Source organism: Stegodyphus dumicola, chromosome 6 (assembly GCF_044657685.1).
Source record: "Stegodyphus dumicola isolate Sdum_Otavi_A_Nest chromosome 6, ASM4465768v1".
Taxonomy (NCBI): Eukaryota; Metazoa; Arthropoda; class Arachnida; order Araneae; family Eresidae; genus Stegodyphus; species Stegodyphus dumicola.
Genome location: NC_140773.1, coordinates 24,143,245 through 24,161,024, shown reverse-complemented (window position 1 = coordinate 24,161,024; position 17,780 = coordinate 24,143,245).

Below are 17,780 nucleotides of genomic sequence, written 5' to 3'. Positions count from 1 at the left end.
CATTCACCTAGAAGTAGTCAGTGATCTAACAAGTGAAGCATTCCTAGCATCTTTGAAAAGATTTGTGTCGCGCAGAGAAAAACCCAAAAAAATCTTTTCAGATAGAGGAACCAACTTTGTTGGGGCTGATCGAGAATTAAGAAGATACATAGCTACACTTTCCTCTGAGGAAGCATTTCAAAACTACCTGAGCGGTGAAAATATTCAATGGATCTTCAATCCTCCTGCTGCCCCTCACTTTGGAGGCCTTTGGGAGGCTGGAGTGAAACAAATGAAGATTCACTTAAAGCGGACTAGACTATTGGGACCCAGGTTCTGACATACGAAGAACTTCACACCTTAATTACACAAATCGAGGCGTGTTTGAATTCCAGGCCAATAGTTTCCATCTCATCTGACCCTGAAGATTTTAATCCTTTAACACCTGGACATTTCCTAATTGGGACTACATTAACAGCAATTCCTGAACCTGATCTTACAAATAATAAGCTAACCCCTGCTGAAAGATGGAAATTGACACAGCAAATTTTCCAGAGCTTTTGGAAACGTTGGTCTAGAGATTATCTTTCACAACTGCAAGGGCGTACCAAATGGTTGAGGGATAAACCAAATTTAGCCCTCATTGACTTAGTCTTGATAAAGCACTTTAATGGAGCAAAAATTTGCCTCAATTAAAGTGGCGACTTGGACGAGTAATTGAACTATATCCTGGTGCTGATGGAAAAGTTCGTGTTGTGAAACTAAAAGCTTTATTGGGTAAAATGAAGCGTCCTATACATAAACTTTCCCGCTTACCATTGAGTGAATAAGACTCTAAAAAAACATTAATTGCATATTCATAATTTGTGTCTTTATTGTTATTAATTCAATTATGTTTCAGATTCAGAGAATGGACCACAATTGTGGATTATGGTAATTTAGCAGTTTCATTATTTTGTTTTCCTTCTAGAGTTTGTAAGTATGTTTTATTTGTAAACTTTTGTGCTAAATTTAATGTTTCTATTCAATTTAAATTTGTCATTATGCATTGTTATTTTATATGATACTGTTAAATGTTTGTGGAACTTGTTTGAATCTAAAATTGAAGATCTATAATAATGTTGTAATGAACCAATGTTCATTGGAGCGGAGTATGTTCCGTCTTTTCGATAGATAGGTGGCGCTCTTGATGCGCGCCGATGAGAAATATTCCACTTGACGCTTGAGCTTGAAGAATGACGCATGTCATACCCTTTTGATGCTTGATTATGTTTTCATGTCCGCTATAGGCGGAAGTAATATACTATATCATTAAGTTTATAGTTAATAAATGTTATTTCTGTGTTCTGTGAAATCTTGAAGTTTGGATTTGAAATTCTAATGCTCTCCCAACCCTGTTTCCTGAAAACGAAATCAACTTGAGAAATTATGACTCATGAAGACACACCACAGTAACCTTATCCAGCCCTCATATGCTTCCAGTAATTTCGAAAGTGAAAGGTACTAGAGATTTTTCGGCCGTCGGGCGAAAAATTATAAAAAAAGGGTCAGAGTATGAGTTTCTCAGTTGTTTATTTCAGCGTGAGTCCGGAGTATTGAGATCTAGTTTGAAGTGTAACTTCTGATTGTAATCTGTGATACTGTGAACAGCTGTACGAGTACTTTTGTGGAAAGCTTCAGAATTGTGAAGTGTTTCTTTTGGTAAAATAAATTTTATCAAGCTGTCGTCAGTTCTGCGTGCACTCAATCCATTACAAAACTATATGCACGAAAGAATATTCTGCAACAAGTGATCCAAACGCTTCTGATATTTCGGTTAGCCCTTCATTAATTATGTTCAGATCAAATAAACAGGATCAGTTTCGTGGTGAAATTTAAATCCCTTTTTTCACTCCTAATACTATTTTTTTTTTTTTTTTTTTTTTTTGCAAACTACTCTAATCTGGATTCATTTTTCTACAGAAATATTTTCTTCTACTTTTCATTTTCCTTCTCAGTTTCTTCATGATAATCTTTCTTCTCAAATGGCTAAAACGCCTGCACGAATTCTTAATCATTTAAATCATAAATATAACAGGTTCTTCGTTCATGATACTCGTCTATTACTTAAGGTTTTGAGTGACTGTAAACCACTTATCTCAGTCTGCTAAATTTCATCTTAAAAAGCAATAACAACAAATGAATGAACGAGGTTAAAAAAGGGAAATTATCCCGCTGTAACGCAAATAACTTTATTAATCTTAATGCTAATAATAGTGCGAATCTGTAGCAGAATCTACAAATTAATGGCAACAGATTCAAAACTTATCTATTCTACGGAACATAGAATATTAGATTAATGAGATGCATCATATGATGCTGAGTATTTAATAATATTGAAGATGGGTTTCTTGAATTAATATAACTTGAAGTCTCTAGAGAATTTGCTAAACCGTTATCTGAAAAATCTGACAGTATTAGAGAGTAATAAAATTATTTCGGACACTTACTGTGAAATGAAATAAATTAGTACGTTTGTAATATTCCTCAAAATGGCTGAAAAGCAAGCAGCATTGAAAGAAGGTGTAACGAAAGTGACTGTTCGAAGCTTATCTTTGTTCTTGCTATGCAATAGAAAAGAATTATTCTTATGTTTAAAACATTCGTGTAAGAGGACAGTAGACGATGATTTTAGCAAAGATCGAACAAAAATTAGAAAAACAAAATTTAATATGTTTCTATTCTACGGTTTCAATTGTCCACAAAAAACCGCTTGTGTATCAAACTATTTCGAAAGAACTTATAAGCATTTGAATAGGTTGGTTTACCTTTTGACTGACATTTAAATTTCAGTTAAAAGGTAAAAAAACATTTGAGAAACGTTATTTTATAATATTTTAATGTCCGCAATTAATACGTTTTACTGTTAGCAAGGTATGAATGGGTAAGCTATTATGCAACTTTGTTTCACTGTCCTTCCACGGATGACTCACCCAAACATAATAAATGCGCTATAGGTGTCACATCATGGTATTTTTTTAAGCGTAGCGGTGCCAGAAATGAGAAACCTAAGTCTCATTCAATGATGAAAGCCAAATTAACAGTAGATGTTTCATCCAAAATACTACCAGTGTATCAAAGACTATCCAGTAATGAACTTTTAGCAAGATGCATATCTGGAAAAATACAAAACACTAACGAGAGTTTACATAGTGTCATTTGGAAGAACAGTCCCCAAAGAAACATTTGTATGAAAAATGAGACTCGAAATGGCTGCTCAGCAATTAGTGACTTTAATTTTGGATATTTAAATACTTTACGTATGCTTTAGATATGAAACAGGAAGATATAAATTTATGTTCAATATCTATTGCAGAGAGGCGAGATAAAGGGTACATAGAAGTAGCACACAGTACTACAGTGAAAAGAGGGTTTGACTGGATATAAGAAAAGAAGAATTACAAACAAAATGTGTAAAGAAGCTAAACATAATGCAAAATGTAAATAAGGAAGAGAAAACGTATGGTGTAGGAGCTTTTTAAAGTGATTCATAGTTTAAAAACTTATTTAGTTGAATTTTACCGAAAATGATCAAGAGAATTTCTAAAATATTATTCAGTATTTCTTACCATTTTAAAATTTTATTAGTAGAAAAATTAATTATGCATAAATAAAACAATATTAAAATATTTTATGTTAAATAAAATCATGTCTTAGAACAATCATGTATTGAGAAGTAAGTATTTAAGGTAAGTGTAAAAGTATTCTTAAAATGTATTTTTCTCATAATGGAATTTTCCAGATTATTACATCTTCAAAAGGCTTCATGCGTTTTATGTTCAAAATGATTGTAATTTGTAATTCAAATTTTTGTTTATACGTGCAATAAAACTTGGTATGCATTTTTGAATGCAAATTTATAAAGGGGATAAAAGTCTAATTAAAGTGTGTTAAAGTGTGAAATTTTGTCTAAAATTTAGGCATATGTAAAAGAAATATTTATTAAAAATTAACATTTTAAGCAATTCACTAATTGATACCAAACTGTGTTTGTAATGCTGTGTTTGCATTTTCAATAAAAATAAAGGAAAAGTAACAAGAAATAAAAAAATTAAAACGCTTGGAGCATATTGAAAAATTTTTTTTAATTAAAAATTTTAAATTGCGATGAACCAGAAATTTTTGCAAAGGTATTTCATATAATTATGGTTAAATATACCTGCATGAAAAATTTCATATCTCTGTGATTATAATTTTAAAAAAAATATTTGAATGTCCATTGTCCCCGTAAAATACACATAGACAGTCCTGTCTGAAATGTGAAAAATCAATTATCTAGTTACTTCGAAATAACATCCATCGGAATAAGTAAGCTTTTTGCAGCGTTTTCGAAATTCCTAGAAGTGCTGATATATAGCATGCTTCTTAACCCTCTGAGCGCTATCGGTCTGGCTCTTAAATTCCAAAGTTTCCCAAAATGTCATGAATAAGCGTTATTTTTGGTCCAAAGGGGCAATTTGCCCAGAAAGACTATTAATTTCGTTTTGGCATTTTGCGTTTTCGCATTTTGCAACAATTTGAAAAGTGAAACAACACTACAAGCGTTGTTTCACTTTTCAAATTGTTGCCACCAAATATTATTGTCCCTGTATTATATTTAAAGAAATTAAATAATGAAGAATCTGCATAAATGTGTGTATGTTTCTCGCATTGTTATTAAACAGTGGTACCTAGAGCCATCAAATTTTGAATAGCGTAATTTTCCTCGAATATGGGCATCTGGAAGCCCAAATTTGAAATTTGGATTTCAAAGCGAGCAAAGGCAAGGTTGTGCAGGAAAAAACCCTTTTTATCTCCAGTATACGAGACTGTATATCGGAAATTCTAAAGATATGCTCATTTTAAAATTATTTTGCGATATTGCTCATGAACTGAATTTTATGGTTTAAATGCGAAGAACATGATATTTAATAAATAAACGTAACACACAAAATGTTAGAAAACGCCCCTTTCGACGTAATTTAAAATCTGAAATCTTTCCGTTTTTTTTTTTTTTATATTACATATCATTTATTTTATTATAATTCCAAAATGACCCTTTACTTTGACTTCTTTTCTTCCAACATACATCCAACCCGAACTCGGATTGATCAGGAACTAGGAGAAATTTTTATGTGTAAAGTTGGTTTTCCCTTGAGATGTTCGAAAATATTGACTCCGTAAATCTAACTTGATAAAAAGGAATAATAGGGCGAAAAGATGAGAAATCTAATAAAAAAGGTAACTTTAACATGGCAGAGATTTGTTCCTGATAATAGAGACGCGGACGCTTTCGCTTAAACTGAGACCTCTTACCGAATGTTCGAAAGAAGATTTAGTTTCATTTACACTATAAGAATCTTAAGTTTTATTAACGTTTATTTATTTTAAAACTTTACTGCCTTCTCTTGTTTTCCACTTCCAGAATAAACGCGTTAGTTTTATTACGCAAATTGTGTTTGCAAACTCGTAAGCATTTAAGTTGTGGATTTTAGCAAAGAAGAGTTAGAGAGAAAGAGTGAGACTTTTCACCACTTTTTACTTCACACACGTTTCAGTCATTTGCTGTCCGCCTTTAAGGACATAGGTTTAGTCCTCTTGGTAGTGAAGACGTGTTGTAGTTTTCCCCGCATTCTCCGTACTACATACGTACTACATACGTAAAGATCATACATACGTAAAGATCTAACGTACTACATACGTAAAGATCGTACTGCATACGTAAAGATCTAAAAGTCCATTTTAGTGCTACTAGCCTTTGTAAAGTATTTGAGTTTAGCTCTTATTTAAATTTAGTTAGTTTCTAGCTCTTATTTTTATTTTCAGACCACAAGTACTGGTCTCTGTATCCCGAAGTGTAGGAGCGGCTGTACCTTGTGAAGAATAAAGGGTAATTAAAACCTTCCTTTCTTTGTCATCTCATCTCTTCTACAATTTAAAAGAACATAGTTTTAAGTAAACTCACTTATCTACTCAGAACACCTACAAAAAATCTGATGTGTACACCACATGACTTCCTTGTACGGAATATTAAATTATACGCATTTGTTTCTTGCATTTCTTTTAAAGTTATTGGATTTAATTAAATCTACTTCGCCGACAGCGCATAAACCACAATAGAATAAAGGCATTCTTTAAAATTTACTTTATTTGTTTAACATAGCGACACTCTGGCACTAGCTTCACTTAACAGTATTATATTTCGTTCATATTATAACTCAGAATGCACAAAATGTATATCATTTAAAGAATTATCTAATCGTTGCCACACGTTCTTTTCAAATACTATAATAAAGCTAGAACGATGTAAAAAAGAAATTAAGCAAACAAAACAAAAAAGAAACAGTTTTTCACAGACAATTGACTATTTCTCATTCAATTAATACAGTTTTCACTTCGCGACAAGACAAAAATACATAAAAGCTCAAAATATCTGTATTAGAAATTACTGATTATTAAAAATTAAATTACGAATTATTAAAAATTAAGTAAATCTTAAACACTTATTTCCTTGAAAAAATTCCAGAAAGGATTAAGCATGATTTAATTTGCAATAATAAATGAAGGCGTTATTTTTGTTGTTGCGAAGCTTAGTGTCTCTAGATTGGCAACAAATCTACAATTCTGCTGTTTCAAATGTAAACAAATATCTCCGCCATGTTATTTAAAACTTAACCGCACTTAAACAGCTTTTAAATTGTTGATAATTGTACAAATATTGCTTCCAGAATTACGAAAGGCATAAAAACCTTAAGAACAACATAATTCAATCATTTTTAAAGCACAAAATGTACAATTTACAAACATGTAAGAGTAAAGAAACTGACATCACTGTGCCGAGTAACAGAGTGCATATATATATAAATATAGTATTTATATACGTTTGGTGCGGCCGATTACAACCAAAATACGAGGTGCACATCTACATGTTATAGCAGTCCTATATACAAAATTTCAACGTTCTGAGGCTACTCGTTTTTGAGTTATGCGAGATACGTACATACGCACGTACGTACATACGTTCGTACAGACACCACGAAACATTCTCTTCAGAATTAATTTTAAAGCAGTTTTATAATTTTTTTGGAGGAAACTAGTCTTTTATTCTGTCCTTACGTACAGATATGACGCAAAAACATCGTTAAATTGCATTCGATAGCGGTCAAAATGGATATTTTCGTTGAAATATGCTGCCTGAAACTTTTCGAGATTACAATACTTCCTTTTTACTTCGTACAAGGAAGTAATAAGAAAAAACAGTAGTCCTGATAACACTACTATACATTCTTTTCATTTCAGATATATACTCAATTACTTTTTAACAGCCAAATTTTCAATTATTTCAAATTTCAGAAACAGGCCATAACCTATTCCGCAAACTTTTAAAACGGATATATATATGATCACGAGTTTCCTTGAGATCTCAATTAAAATCTTCAAATAGTAATTTCTTTCTACAATAATTTAAATTCTCTATTCAGTGTTTTAGCCTAATATGATTTTCTTTTATAAAGCCAAATAATTCTCATTCAATTATTAATAAACTAATAATTTAAAGTGGTAATCTTTGAAAGAAAATGTCCACAACATTGCATCAATTCCTTAATACATCCTAAACTGCAATTATTAAACTTAATATTTACTTTCAGTCCTAGCGGGAAGTCTATTTTGTAAACCGTATGGCAAAATATGATCTGTCTACGCTTTGTTAATTAACTTCAAATTCATACGCAAACAGTTTCTGCCATTTATTAAATTTCTAAATCACGCGACTGAAAACTTAATATTAATCACCTAAGAATACTTAACAGCGTCAGTGCTTGGTTAGACATTCGACTGGAGGAACTTAATAGGGGCAAGAGTCAATTAAGTTAAGCAATGCGTTTAAAAAATAGCATTTTGAACCTCAAAACACTGCAAATTTCTCTTTAGGAGTTAAAACGAGCTGATGTATTGTATAAGTGTTAAAGCTCACGTTTTGAAGCTGAATTCGATTAATTTTTGCTTGTGTATATTTAATATATCTGTTAGGTGTACCCCATCTCTAAATTAAGCAGTTTATTCTTTTGATTTTGAAGAATTTTTCTAATTAACGCTTTCTTTATACTTTTGCATTCTTTTTTGCAAAGAAATAAATAATTGCAAAAGATCCGTATGTGAAGATAATTTTCTTGTTTTTATTATCATAAATTCGAAAGTAAAGAACCTGGTCTAAATTTATACGAAAACGATTATTGCAATATATGTGCATTAAATGGCAATAAATAGGTAAGAGATGCATTTTTTGGCCTTCTTTCTTTTCCTATGCTCTTCTTCTTATATATTTTAAATTAATTAATTAAATTTATACCTTCCTGTTTGTTTTTAATTTAATTTCGTTTTAAATTATTTAACTATGCTTAATTTATGCTTTGAATTATTTGCTTGGCTATATAACCATTTTCTACCATTCTACTCATCCTTTAATTATAAAAACTTATCATTTATTTTAGATCAGAGTTTCTCAACCAGGATTCTTCGAAATATTATTAAGGGTTCCGCACGAAATAGGGAAATAACACGTACAACATGAAAAAGAAACAGTTTTTTCCTTGATTCGGTGTTGTACAGGGTAACTTCAGGGGAGGGAAGCAGTTGTGACTGCGAAAAAATTCTAACCGATGATAATTAAAAGGCTGCCTGTGGCTTATACTAGTCAGATTGTAAGGAACTTAAGTTTTACTAACGTTTATTTTATTTTAAATCTTTACTATCACTTCTTATTTTCTACTTCCGGCCAGAATTATAAGCGTGAAGGTATTTATGCAAAGTTTGTCTGGCGAACGCCAAGTATTTAAGTGTGGCCTTTTGCCAAGCGAGAGAGAGGAAGCAGTTGAATCAAAGCAGGCCGCTTACCTTAGAAGTTACGCAGTTGCTGTTTGCCTTCCAGGCCAGAGGTTTTAATCCTCTTGATAAATTTAAACGTATTGTAGTGTTCACAGTCTCTGTGCTACATGCGCTTCCTGTTATTATAAGGCCAATCTTCCACGTTTATTATTCTAAAGTTAAATTAGAGTTTAGTTTTATTTTTATACTTTTACGTTAGACCCCAAGTGGCGGGTCAGTGTATTCCGAAGTACGGAAGTTCTTGTATATAGAGAAAAATAAAGGGTTTTGTATACCCTTCATGTGTATCCTGTCTACTTACCACAATTAGTGAACATAGCTTTAGTAAGCTCTCTGTTCCGAGTCAGGTCCTTGTATGTTCCCGAAGAAGGTAAGAAGGAACATTGAACCTGATAAGATGTCGTCAACAGTTATAAGAATTTCTTTGTTACTTGCGTTACAAATTCTATTATTAATAAAACGTTTTTTTTAAATGGAAGCAGATTAACTTATTCTTTAGAAATTTTAGTTAAAATTTTCATTGGCTTTGCAAGGCTGTGCCAGCAATATTAGTCCAACCAAGCATAGTCGAACACCCAAATGCAGCTTTTCCGTTGTCATGGAGCAGAATATAGTGTGACTACATACCATTAGCGATTCGAGAAGTGTAGAATCATGTAATTGGTTAAACAATGTGCTGATACGTATTTTATATTTTACTATTATTTATTTTATTTTACTATTATTTTACTGGTATTTTATTTTTTTCTCATTTTTTAATGCTTCTTTAGACTTTAGCGGTTAACATTTGTCGACACTTGAAGACTAGCAATTTATGGAATTCAGAAGAGAATAGTGATGAAGATTTAGAACCTCATTCACAATTTCATGATAAAAAGAGGTGCAAAAAGGATTCGCCATTACAATGACAGTTATATAACATTGGACTTTTAGATGCACTGGTGAAGGGATTTAGATTTCTGATGACTCCAGAAAGTCCTATTCGATTGAATTTCGTTTGTGCTAAAAACACTTTCAGATACAGCAATGGTTCCTCCAAAATTGAATAAATATTTCACGACAAAGCATACCAAATGAAAAATAAAACTGTTGATTATTTTAAAACTCTTTTATAACCTGAATATATCTCAAAGTTTTAGTTTATTACTGTCACTACTGTTTAAAGATTTAAATTTATTACAGCAGATTAAAATAAAGTAAAATGTTTCGTAACCAGCACATATGCAATATTAAAATAACGGTGCTTTTATAGATCTAACTTAAATTCGAAATTTAGACCTACGAGACAAAAATACATAATAAGCTAACAATCTGGTAGCACTCTCGTATGTAAAATCGTGTCTCAAACCCACGCGACTTCGCAATAAAACTTCAGCAATTCTCACAAGGAATGAACGTTCAAAGTAGTATCTATCATTTTTATAAACAGTTCACATTGAAAGACACCATGTTTACTTTGCCTTTCACCTGTAAAGATGGGAAGTACGTTACTTTACGTCTCTGTTCATAAGTGACAAGTCGAGTGACGAACGTTGTAAAACAAGTTTGGTGCCAATGCTCGACATCTTAGATTAAGTTACATGTTTAAGGAAGATTAGTGTTAATGAAGATGAAGCGAAGACTTGGATGGATATCGACAACTTTATTCCCGCCACACTTCCTCATGACTGGGAGATAATCGGACATGTACTGGGTAATGGTGAACGTTGATGGCAGGGAGAGAGAGGATGAAGACAACACATTGAGAAAGAAAGGTACGTGGAAAGAAGTTAATGAAAGATTGCATGCTTTCATAAGATTTACCAAACAAATCTTTATCCATATTAGCACATAATGAAGCTTCATAGTTAGCAAAGTCACTTTTTATAACTCGATGAAAATCTTATAAACCAGCAGACCCTCGAAGTTTTATGTCATCGCAATAAAAAATTTGTGAATTTCCTGTGATAACAGACATGGCAATTTAAAGTCATTATTTAATTTTGATTTTCTGAAACATAAAATCACAAACATAAATAAACTGTACGATTTTCGATATTATTTATTTAATTGTAGCCAGTGGATCAAAACACATGGTCAACAGACATTGCATGCTGCAATTTCTAGAGATTCTGTCACAAAACATGAATCGGTAAACTCTTGAAATATGTTTTCACGTATCCGGAATCGACTAAATCCCATAACTGTTCGAGTATATTTGTATGACTAAAACTATTGTTATAACTATTGTTGTATTTTTTCTGATAGAAACAATTTTGAAAAAAAAAACGAAAGCTAAAAAGGAAAGCAATTTCTCTTTTAGAAATAACTAAATAAAATTTTCCTAACTGCATTTATTATATCCTATTATATTCTAGAAATTTCTTTCTGTAGGTGATGACACAGAATTGCACTCAGAATACATTTAGCTAACTGTGCCAGTTCCTAATATATAGGATGGAACATTTCCAAATATCTGAGGAATTGCCTGTCATGTCAAACAGTGGGAAACTCTCATATATATTAAATTCAGATGAATCATTGGCTGACACTTGAGACCTTTCAAGGATACTCCATAAATCACGTTTTCTAGCTTCCATAGAAAAGAAGGAAAAAAAGGTGATTTCTTCATTTTATCTACACGGTAGCCTCTTCGCAAAATCATTAATTCTAACTTATCACTTTTGGTTTCTTTTATGAAAGAAATTTAAAGATAGACGTTAGATACCCCTATGTATAATATAACTTTGAATTTGAGAGATGAATTGCATTTTAAGACTTTAAAAAAGCATGCATAATATCAGAGTGTTCAGTTCAGCGAATCTCAAATGATTGTATTTTAAATTCAAATTTATTTGTATATCTTTTAGATTAATCTCTTGTATTTTATACATGTACACAATTCTATATGTATGTAACAAATTCAAAAAAAAATGATAAACATACAGGAAAAACAAACATTTATATGATTAGGTACGCAGATCTAGTTTTCTGTTATGCTAAGTGTGGAAAAGGGGCTAAAACATTTAGTGCATGGTTTTTTTTACATGCCTTTGTAGGGGTAATATATACGTGAATTGAACAGCCAAGACAGTTTTCTGGGCCTTATGGTTAGTGCAAACACAAAAAAATCTGATGTGGACACCACATGACTTCCTTGTACGGAATATTAAATTATACGCATTTTTTCTTGAATTTCATTTAAATTAATTGGATTGAATTAAATCTACTTCGTCGACAGCGCATAAACCACAATAGAAAAATGCACTCTTTAAAATTCACTATATAAGTTTACTATAACGACACTCTGAATGCACAAAATTTATATCATTTGAAGAATTATCTTATCGTTGCCATATGTTCTATTCAAATAGAATAATAAAGCTAGAACAATGTATGAAAGAAATTAAGCAAACAAAACAAAAAAGAAACAGTTTTTCACAGACGATTTAGTATTTCTCATTCAATTGATTCAGTTCTCACTTCGCGACAAGGCAAAAAAACATAAAAATTCAAAATATCTATATTAAAAATTACGAAGTAAATCTTAAACACTTATTTCCTCGAAAAAATTCCAGAAAGGATTAAGCATGATTTAATTCGCAATAATAAATGAAGGCGTTATTTTTGCTGCTGCGAAGCTTAGTCTCTCTAGATTGGCAACAAATCTACAATTCTGCTATTTCAAATGAAAACAAATATGTCCGCCATGTTATTTAAAACTTAACCGCACTTAAACAGCTTTTAAATTGTTGATAATTGTACAAATATTGCTTCCAGAATTACGAAAGGCATAAAAACCTTAAGAACAACATAATTCAATCATTTTTAAAGCACAAAATGTACAATTTACAAACATGTAAGAGTAAAGAAACTGACATCACTGTGCCGAGTAACAGAGTGCATATATATATAAATATAGTATTTATATACGTTTGGTGCGGCCGATTACAACCAAAATACGAGGTGCACATCTACATGTGATAGCAGTCCTATATACAAAATTTCAACTTTCTGAGGCTACTCGTTTTTGAGTTATTCGAGATACGTACGTACGCACGTACGTACTCACGTTCGTACAGACGCCACAAAAAATTCTCTTCAGAATTAATTTTAAAGCAATTTTATCATTTTTTTTGGAGGAAACGAGTATTTTATTCTGTCCTTACGTACAGATATCACGCAAAAACATCATTAAATTGCATTCGATAGCGGTCAAAATGGATATTTTCGTTGAAATATGCTGCCTGAAACTTTTCGCGATTACAATACTTCCTTTTTACTTCGTACAAGGAAGTAAAAAACGACACATTCAAGTCTCACAATAAATGACGTAATACACAACAAAAATTAAATGAAGTAAGAATGTCAAGATGTGTATCCACCTACTTCAGTAAGAAGACGCATGCCGGAAAACCAAACACGCGTAGATAAATGGGGATGAGTAACTAAAAACTAGTAAAAGGAACATAACAAAACTAAAATATACATCCAGTGAAATATAACCCATTGGAGGTTAAACGGCACAAAAGGAAAGAGAAAGAAACTAAAAATAACTAAAAAAATATTATAACTAACTAAATGAAACTAAAATAAGCAAACGAAATTTAACAAGAAAATATTTAAACATACAAAATACAATACACACATACTACCAAGGAATATTACGGAAAGAAAAAAATGATAGCAAAATCGAAATTTTAAAAAGCCGAATTTTTTAATAATCCAAAATTTATGATTAACACAACATTATCAAATTCAATTATTTGCAATTAAAATCCCTAATACATCTCTATTATTCTTAATAACTGCAATGATTTCCTTAAGAAATTTTATCTCATTTTTATAACCAGAAACTCTATCAACGAGAAAATATTTGTCTTTAAGTGTTGCAAAAATCCACAGTTCTCAAACAAAAGTTGTGAAATAAAAATTTTGAATATACGTCTATTCCTGTTAATGACTTCCTTGGCAAATTTCATCTCATTTTTATGACACGAAAGCTATCAATGTGAACATATTTTTCTCTAATGTGTTTGCTAAAATCCACAGTTCTCAATGAACCGTCATACGCTATCTTCATTACCAAACTGCAATGTGTACCATGCGGAAAAAAAATGGGACAGTTCTGTAACTTTCATTGTACTGTGCCGATTGAAGAAATTCAAATTGCGTTTTTCATGTCGCGACTTAGGACATATAAGATTTATATATTTATATATTTTATATATTTATAAGATTTATATATAGCATTGTTCTAATAAAATGACACAAAATCAGACTTTTTCTGAAATGACATGACAATATTTTTCCATATTTCAATTCTACGACTCCAATTATGTCTAAATATTAAATTTTGGAAAATTTGGTGCGAAATTTAAGGAGAAATTCAAAAACGTATCTTCGCGCATTTTTTTCAGTTTGCGCCACGAATAATTCCCTTGGCTAACTTCTTAATATATGGCAACCTATTTTCCTTTCCATTGTGCATGAGCGGGAAAAAACGTGACATCCTTCCTACTTTCAAGTAATTTTAACTAAGTGCCTAAACCACATTTGATGTTATCGCTTTCAACAAATATTCCAAATTTCAAAACGCACCAATATATATATAAACTCACGTATTTCTTCGGCAATTTTGAACAAAATCTCTTAATTTTCTGCATGTATGCCTAGAAAAAAATGGGCGAATTTTATTTGGAATGAACCTAAATTTCGAAATGTAAAAGTCCGATTTTGTGTCAAAATACCCATATTCGAATAGCATTATATATTAATTTAATAGATATCCTAAGTCGCGCTTTCGAGACATGAAAAAATGCAAATGAAATTTGTCAATCGGCCCAGTAGAACGGGAGATATAGAACTGTCCCTTCTTTTTGCGCAGTGTAAATAAATGTTTCTTTTTCGTTATTTTTAATCCTGCAATTAAGAAGGAAAGTTTTATTCTGCTTAATCTTCAATACTGCAAATTTACTCGTATTGTGCTGATTCTTATTCATTATACTTTAAGTGTGGGCCTACGTTTGAGTTAAATTTTAAGCTTGTAGAGGCATTAAGCTTTTCAAAGCCTCCCAAATGGAAACTTCTAGTGCATTAGCGCCCTCCCCGAGATTCGGAAACCAGACATACCAATTGCCAATCAGATGTGCTTCCAATTACCATGCGAAGATATGTGATAAGAAAAAAACATTCCTTATAACTTAGCATCCTTTAGATAGTCTCTATCATTTGCACCTTGTTAGGTATTTTTTTCTAATATTTAGTTTTATAATTTTTATCATTTTCGCAGTTAAATTTTACAGGTCACTTGGCATTGAAAATATACTAAAAATACGAGAAAATAAGGAAATGGCGCCAACAAAAATATGCTTTGATAGCTTTTTATATTTAGGTAAAAATTATTCGAATATGAAACCTGTACGAGGGTTATCTGCTTCAAGGAATGGATGCCTTCGTGGAGAACTTTCTAAGGGAAAATTACGCGTTTTCACGTTACACAAGGGGGAACCTACGAAAAACATCTTTGCAATAAGCCCGTTTGCCTAAGATCGAACTCTCAGAATTCTTTGCAAGAAAAAATACACTTGAAATCATATTTGATGCAAATATTTAACCCTTTTGCATTTATAGTTTAGCAGTGTCAATTTAATAGCGAAATTGCTTTTTCTTACGCAGGTAAAATTCATAATTTCTTACTACGTTGTTAATTTGTTCATTGTTTTGTTAAAAGGTTATTCAGTTTATAAAACTTATTCCTATTTCGGTTTTATCAGACATTATCATTCTTTTGATTTGCGAGAGGAAAATAACTATACTGTAAGCTTCAGATATATAATGAAACTGATATATAATAATTTTCTTTTATCGTTCAATTTTTTATGTAATTAAGTAATAGAACTAAAACTTATTCAACTAAACTAAACTTCAGTCTTTCTATTTTTAAGCTTTTATTTAATCTTTTGAGCTTTTATTCCTCTGTTGTGTATACTTTTTAAAATTGGATATATGAGATACCTTCTGTTTATTACGCAGTATATCTTAATCATATATAAATGCTTAGAAAATTAAATTGAAAATTTGGATCAAAGGTGAGTTCGAAGAAAAAAATATTTTTTATTACAGATATTTTGCTCCAACAATTTGTTTAATTAACCGCTTAGTTTCCATTCCAATTAAAAATTTCAAAGTTTAATTACGTAATTCAGCAAATTTCAACTTTAGATTCTTCTTCTTCTTAGTATTAACTTTGACACAGTTCATCTTTACATCATGAAAACAATTCATTGCTTCACATTTTTTTTATGTACCCAAGCAATATATTATCATTATCCACTTCTGTTAAAGAGTGAGAGAGTGACAGGGCACCATTCTTCTACCACTGCGGTTAGTCTGTTTAGCGCCACGTCCCCCACTTCTGTTAAAGAACAGCTCTGAACATTTTCAAGGTAACTGGCGCAAGGCTTTGATGCAAATGCGTCGCGGACAGACAGTATAGAAAAATGGGCGAATTTTATTTGGAATGAAACTAAATTTCGAAATGTAAAAGTCCGATTTTGTGTCAAAATACCCATATTCGAATAGCATTGTATATTAATTTAATAGATATCCTAAGTCGCGCTTTCGAGACATGAAAAAATGCAAATGAAATTTGTCAATCGGCCCAGTAGAACGGGAGATATAGAACTGTCCCTTCTTTTTGCGCAGTGTAAATATATGTTTCTTTTTCGTTATTTTTAATCCTGCAATTAAGAAGGAAAGTTTTATTCTGCTTAATCTTCAATACTGCAAATTTACTCGTATTGTGCTGATGCTTATTCATTATACTTTAAGTGTGGGCCTACGTTTGAGTTAAATTTTAAGCTTGTAGAGGCATTAAGCTTTTCAAAGCCTCCCAAATGGAAACTATTGGTGCATTAGCGCCCTCCCCGAGATTCGGATGACCAATTGCCAATCAGATGTGCCTGCCAACGGCCGAGCATTAAAGTTTCTGAAAATTAGGAGTTCAATCTGGGTTCTATTAAAGGTGGACGGGTTAGCTGTATAGGCGTGTTTAAGTTTTTCCCCTATGGCAACGTAGATACAAGCCAGTTCCCCTTAAAAAGTCTTCCACAAAGGGATCACTCTTCTTAGACAGTTGTAGTCCGTTGAACCAAACCAAATCAGAATAGAAGTAATAAATAGTTGGAAAACAAGCAACTATTGTAAATCGATTTGTTTTACAAAACAAAAGTAAAAAAAAAAAAATTAGGAAATTCTCATTTCGTTATTTTCTCATTCCGGAATTTCTCGTACTTTTTTTTTTCGGGGGGGGGGCAAATAATTAATACATTTTGCTCTTTTCAAAAAATGAAGATTATTTTGCTGCTTTACTTTATATGAGCTGAATAGTCTGAAGGGTGGAGTAAATTCCTGAATATAAAATTTAAACTATATTCCTTAAAAATGTTTGAAGAATTAAGTTACTTTATAGAATTAAAAAGCATTTTAACTACCGTTATCAACACTAATAAACGAAGAGAAAGGAACATTCATCAGAGAAACCACTGTCATATGAAACATTGGGATCCATTCTTCTATTTAAAGCACTTCGTGGAAAAGTTTATGTTACAAGTTTGAAACTAACAATAACTGAATTCGGCTGTTAGACAGTTAACGCATTAACTTGCAGTATCGTGTGGCCCCAGCCTGTCAGCAACTGTGGTAGTGACTGCTACTAAGTGTAAATTTACACAGACACGTAAGAAGGGTTTAAAGCCCTTTTTATTCAACTTTAAAAATAACAGCTGCGTCCACTTGACGATCACAAACTACGCCGACCCGGCGGTTTAACTGAAACAGAACGTAGAACTGAAAAATAATGACTGGATGAATAAATAGAGAGATCACTAGGCTCTGAGATCTTAAACTAACCTAAC